The sequence below is a fragment of the Idiotropiscis lumnitzeri genome, unplaced genomic scaffold, assembly GCF_059441095.1.
Source record: "Idiotropiscis lumnitzeri isolate Australia: NSW breed Sydney's pygmy pipehorse unplaced genomic scaffold, RoL_Ilum_1.0 HiC_scaffold_153, whole genome shotgun sequence".
Classification (NCBI taxonomy): Eukaryota; Metazoa; Chordata; class Actinopteri; order Syngnathiformes; family Syngnathidae; genus Idiotropiscis; species Idiotropiscis lumnitzeri.
This window is the reverse complement of record NW_028283691.1, coordinates 93,846-99,755: the sequence shown is the minus strand read 5'-3', so window position 1 is coordinate 99,755 and position 5,910 is coordinate 93,846.

The following is a 5,910-nucleotide window of genomic DNA, read 5'->3' as shown; positions in this document are numbered from 1 at the left end:
GGGGCTCGGCCGCCTTCGAGGAGTCGGCACGGGACTCTGGAGGCTGCGGCTCGCATGGAGGCGGCGGGGTCCGTGCAGCGGGAGCTGCATTGGTCACTGCTGCAGGCGTGGAGGCGACAGCGGGCCGGGTGCAGCAGTCGATCCGGGCACAGCCGAACCGGGGGCCCTGATCCCTGTCAGCCTGCCGCCATAGGGAATCAGGAAAACGGGAGACCTGAGGGACCGTGACTGCGGGGGCTGGTGAACGCGAGCTAGGAGACGCCAGGGGAGCGTGATCCGGTGCTGAAACTGATGGTGAACGATGTGCGCGACGTGACCGTGACTTCCGGGATTTGGGACGTGAAGCGCGCGAGGGGGAGTGGGAGGTGGTCGCGAAAAACTCAAATGGCTCGGGGGGAGGAAGGTGACGGCTCAAAAATAACTCCGCGTTGCGCTGAGCGACTAAGAGAGTGGCAATATATTCAAAATCATAGTCGTGATCTGGATCGGAAAAAATGTGAGGGGCAAGGTGCTCAAAATCAAACTCGTGACCGGACTTACTCGAACCGTGAGGGGGTGAAAGGGCTTGGTGCTCAAAATCGTCCTCGTAATCCGAATCTATGATCAGGTGAGGGGGTATGACAGGCTGGTAATCGGTGCTGTAATCGGGGGGCAAAAGGGGAGAAACAGACGTCGAGCGGAAAATGGAACCTACTTGAAGGACACGGGGTTGGTCGGCAGGCTGAGGGGGGTTGTCCGTCCGGCGGCGTCATGGACGCCTCTCGCTGGGTCCTTCTTTGGTCGGGTCATTCTGTCAGGACTCGCCGGTCGGCGAGGAGGAGGTGGACCCAAAAGGCGAGGAGGCAGAGAGGTCAGAAACGTGAAGGGAATTTATTAACTGAAACAACCAGGGCAAACAATGTGGCAGGGTGAAAAATAACAAAAGACAAACTTAACGTGACCAGACTGGGAGGCAGGGCGAGGAACAACACTGAAAGACGGGAACGAAGAGGGGAACCAGAGCATGAACATGAACAAGGAGCAGAACGTGAACAAAGGTGGTCGTGGCTGTCCGTGATTTTCGGCAATGACCCGACACTGGGTTGAGAGCATGGAAGGCTTAAGTAGTCCGGTAATCAGGGGAGCAGATGGGGAGCAGGTGTGTGATCGTTGATGAGGAGCAGGTGCGTGGCTGGTGAGGGCGAGGTGCTGAGGGGAAACGCCCCTGCTCAGCTGATCAAAACAGACAGGAAAAGGCACATGGCAGGAAGGAGGGGAGAAAATAACAAAAACAATAACAAAAACCGCATGCATATGAAAACAATAACAAAAGGCTGTCATGCCCGACGCGGATCATGACAAGCACAACATGAACATTACAAATCAGCAATCACTGACCACTGCAAAAGGGAAAACCACATCATGGACCGGGAGAAGGGCAGGGTCATCCGCACCGAAGAGAACAAACAACAGCGCTGGATCAGAGAGGCCATTGAGATCTGCAAGCGAGGCATAAAAACCATGAACAGAGACAAGGGAGCCTTCATCCTCTCTACCACCTGGAGCAGCATCTTGGCGGAGTGAACGGACAGCGGGGGGCGTGACTTGCCTTCATTCTTGTGACAGGTAAGTCACGCCCTCATGGAACATCAGCTGATAAAGACGGGTCACAAGACACCATCATGTGACACTCTGAAGAAGGCGAAAGACTTTCGTATTGTGACATCCTCAAGGCCTAAACACTCATCTGAGCAAATATAAGGTAGATTTTGTTAACCTGCCCGGAGAAAAAAATCAACGAAAATAATTTGTATTTGTTTTAACCAGTTGGTGGCGCTACCACTGCGATCAAAAATAAGTTGGCAGCCGTCTTCAGGGCCTGAATATCCTCAAATGTGAAAAATTTCGAGAAGATGGATCATCTGAATCATTTTGCAGGAACTTTTGTTGCCACGGAGAATAATCAGACTCTGCGGCACCGTAATAGCCACGCCCTTCGAAGGAAAGTCACAAAAATAGGGATAGAGTAAGATCAATGGCTTGAGTCTTTTCTAGCCAATTTTCAATCGGATTCGTTAAAAGGGCACCGTGCAGTACGTCAAAATGTAAAAAATGATATTGATTGGCGCAAGGTGTATAACAGAATATAAACATATAGATGTCTTCAGGTACCGACTCTTTATGTACATGTGAAGTTTTGGATTTTTAGCAGCATGTGCAGGAGAGTTATTAAGCATTTTGTCCATTGCGGCGAAGGAAATCTTAAGTGAAAACTTTGAAGCCCCGCCCCCGTCATATAGTATTTCGGAAACAAAAGATTTTAGCCCCAGTGTTTGTCCCAGGTCTTAAGATGCTACAGACAGAATTTTAAGGCAATCAGATGAAGCCTTTAGGATCAGGGTGCAAAAGAATGACCCCTGTAAACATGCAAAAAAGGGCAAAAGTCGGACTTTCAAAAATTCATAACTCACTTCCTGTTCATATTAGACGTTAAAATATCAAATTTCTCGCCATGCCCGATGAGACTGCCAAGTTTGGTGAGTTTTTGTGCATGTTTCGGGGTCAAAAATGCGATCGTACAATCGGAAAAATAATAATAATAATAATTTCTACAAAAACAACAGGGACTTCGCAGCGGTCGCTGCTCAGGCCCTAATAATAATAATAATAATAATAATAAAAGTAATAATATTTTCTACAAAAACAATAGGGACCTCGCAGCCGTCGCAGCTCGGGCCCTAATAACAATTTCTAGAAAAACAATAGGGACCTCGCAGCGGTCACTGCTCGGGCCCTAATAATAATAATAATAATAATTTCCACAAAAACAATGGGGACCTCGTAGCGGTCGCTGCTCGGGCCCTAATAATAATTTCTACATAAACAATAGGGACCTCGCCGCGGTCGCTGCTCGGGCCCCAATAATAATTTCTACACAAAGTCCATTGTGGTGACCCGCCCCTTTTAAGTAAATTCAAAATGGCCGACTTCCTGTAAAACCTAGCTCATTGCTCCAAGAGACTTTTTTGTAGGTCTTGGTCTTATACATACAGTGAACCCTCGCTACTTCGCGGTTCACCTTTCGCGGGTTCAGTGCTTCGCGGGTATAAAAAATATTCGGGGGCATTGTAGTTTCGCCGAGCGGCACGACGGGCGCTGGAGCGGTTAGACGGCCGGCGTGCGCCGAAGAAGAGCGTGGGCGAAGAGGAGAGTGGACGAAGAAGAGCACGTTCCCCGGACACGATCGGTGGCGACGTTTCGCGCGGTTCGGACCGTACCAAGGCTCCGGCCGGCGTGCGTGGCAGTTAAGCCGTAGAGGAGCACCGTCCCCGGGCACGGGCGGTGCCAAGCGGCCCCTAAGTTTAACCGAATGGAAGCTCCGGAGGAGGAGGGCATGCTCGCGTCACAGTAAGCCGAAGAGGAGCACCTTCCCCAGGCACGGGCGGTTCCAAGCGGCCCCTAAGTTTAACCAAATGGAAGCTCCGGAGGAGGAGGGCATGCTCGCGTCACAGTAAGCCGAAGAGGAGCACCTTTGCTGGGCACGGGCGGTTCCAAGCGGCCCCTAAGTTTAACCGAATGGAAGCTCCGGAGGAGGCGGGCATGCTCGCGTCACAGTAAGCCGAAGAGGAGCACCTTCCCCGGGCACGGGCGGTGCCAAGCGGCCCCTAAGTTTAACCGAATGGAAGCTCCGGGGGAGGAGGGCGGGCGTGTGTCACAGTTAAGCCGAATTGGAACACCTCTTCCGCCCGGACACGAACGGAGCGCGAAGCTGTCAGTTATGAATGAATAAATGAATAAATAAATAAATAATTAAAGAAAGCCACCTTTCATTTCACAGGGAACACCGGACGGCGTACCAGCAGGTAAAAGTCGGAGTAATTAAATAAATACAAAAAGAATGGCTGGGGAATAAAAAAATAATACGTTTTAATAATAATTTGGTTTTTTTGTTATAACATGAATTTCACTCTCTCTCTCTCTCTCTCCCCGTATATATATTTATTATATATATTGTATTTTCTTTTAAGCATTTTTGAAGGTGCGCCGCTACTTCGCGGATTTTCAGTTTCCGCGGGTGGTCTCGGTCCCCATTAACCGCGATAACCGAGGGTTCACTGTACTCCATAAAATTTACAAAAAGCGAGGTGAAACACTCAACCAGGGCTGCTTTTTTGAACATTTCTCGAGGGCCATGGCGAGCCATTTCAAAAAAGCTGCACAACTAACGTATAAAATATTGATAAATTTGCTCTGCCTGATGTGTGTGTCAAGTTTCACGAGTTGTCGTTCATATTTAGAACCTCATAATCAGCGTTGTTTTATTGCCAAACAGTGCAATGCCACTCCCACAACTTTTCACGAAAAAGGATGAATTTCGTATTGTGACATCCTCATGGCCGAAACAGTCCTCCGAGCATATATGAGGGCGACCTTGTTGAGTTGCACGGAGAAAAACATCCAAGAAAATAACTTGTATTAGCTTTTACCAGTTGGTGGCGCTACTACTACGATGAAAAATAAGTTGGTAGATGTCTTCAGGGCTGAAGTATCCTCAAATGTGTACAACTTCGAGAAGATAGGATCATCTGAGTCATGTTGCCGGAGCTTTTGTTGCCACAAAGTACAATCGGACTTTTCAGCACCGTAATAGCCACGCCTTTTGCCAAAACGTCACAAAACTCGGCAGAGAGTAAGATCATTGTCTTGAGTCTTTTCTGACTAATTTTCAGTCGGATTCGTCAAAAGGGCACGTTGCAGTACGTGAAAATTAAAATAAAAACAAATTTTTGATTCCACTTGGCGGCGCTGTGTGTATAACAAAATAATAACATTAAGATGTCTTCAGGTCGGGACATTTTATTTACAGGTGAAGGTTTGGATTTTTAGGAGCATGTGCAGGGGAGTTATTAAGCATTCATTTATTTGTATTAGGTTCATTTTGTCTTCTTATTATTGATATTTGACAGATTCATTAAAAGCAGACAATTATGTTTTCGGTAAATTTTTTACCTGACATGTTTCGGCGAGTCTTTCGCCTTCTTCAGAGTGTCGCATGATGGTGTCTTGAGACCCGTCTTTATCAGCTGATGTTCCATGAGGGTGTGACTTACCTGTCAAAAAAATGAAAAATCAGAGCAGTAAAAGAACAAGCACAACATGAACATTACAAATCAGCAATCACTGACCACTGCAAAAGGGAAAACCACATCATGGACCGGGAGAAGGGCAGGGTCATCCGCACAGAAGAGAACAAACAACAGCGCTGGATCAGAGAGGCCATTGAGATCTGCAAGCGAGGCATAAAAACCATGAACAGAGACAAGGTTGCCTTCATCCTCTCTACCACCTGGACCAGCATCTTGGCGGAGTTAACGGACAGCGGGGGGCGTGACTTGCCTTCATTCTTGTGACAGGTAAGTCACGCCCTCATGGAACATCAGCTGATAAAGACGGGCCACAAGACACCATCATGTGACACTCTGAAGAAGGCGAAAGACTTTCGTATTGTGACATCCTCAAGTCCTAAACACTCATCCGAGCAAATATAAGGTAGATTTTGTTAACCTGCCCGGAGAAAAACATCAACGAAAATAATTTGTATTTGTTTTAACCAGTTGGTGGCGCTACCACTGCGATCAAAAATAAGTTGGCAGCCGTCTTCAGGGCCTGAATATCCTCAAATGTGAAAAATTTCAAGAAGATGGATCATCTGAATCATTTTGCAGGAACTTTTGTTGCCACGGAGAATAATCAGACTCTGCGGCACCGTAATAGCCACGCCCTTCGAAGGAAAGTCACAAAAATAGGGATAGAGTAAGATCAATGTCTTGAGTCTTTTCTAGCCAATTTTCAATCGGATTCGTTAAAAGGGCACCGTGCAGTACGTCAAAATGTAAAAAATGATATTGATTGGCGCAAGGTGTATAACTG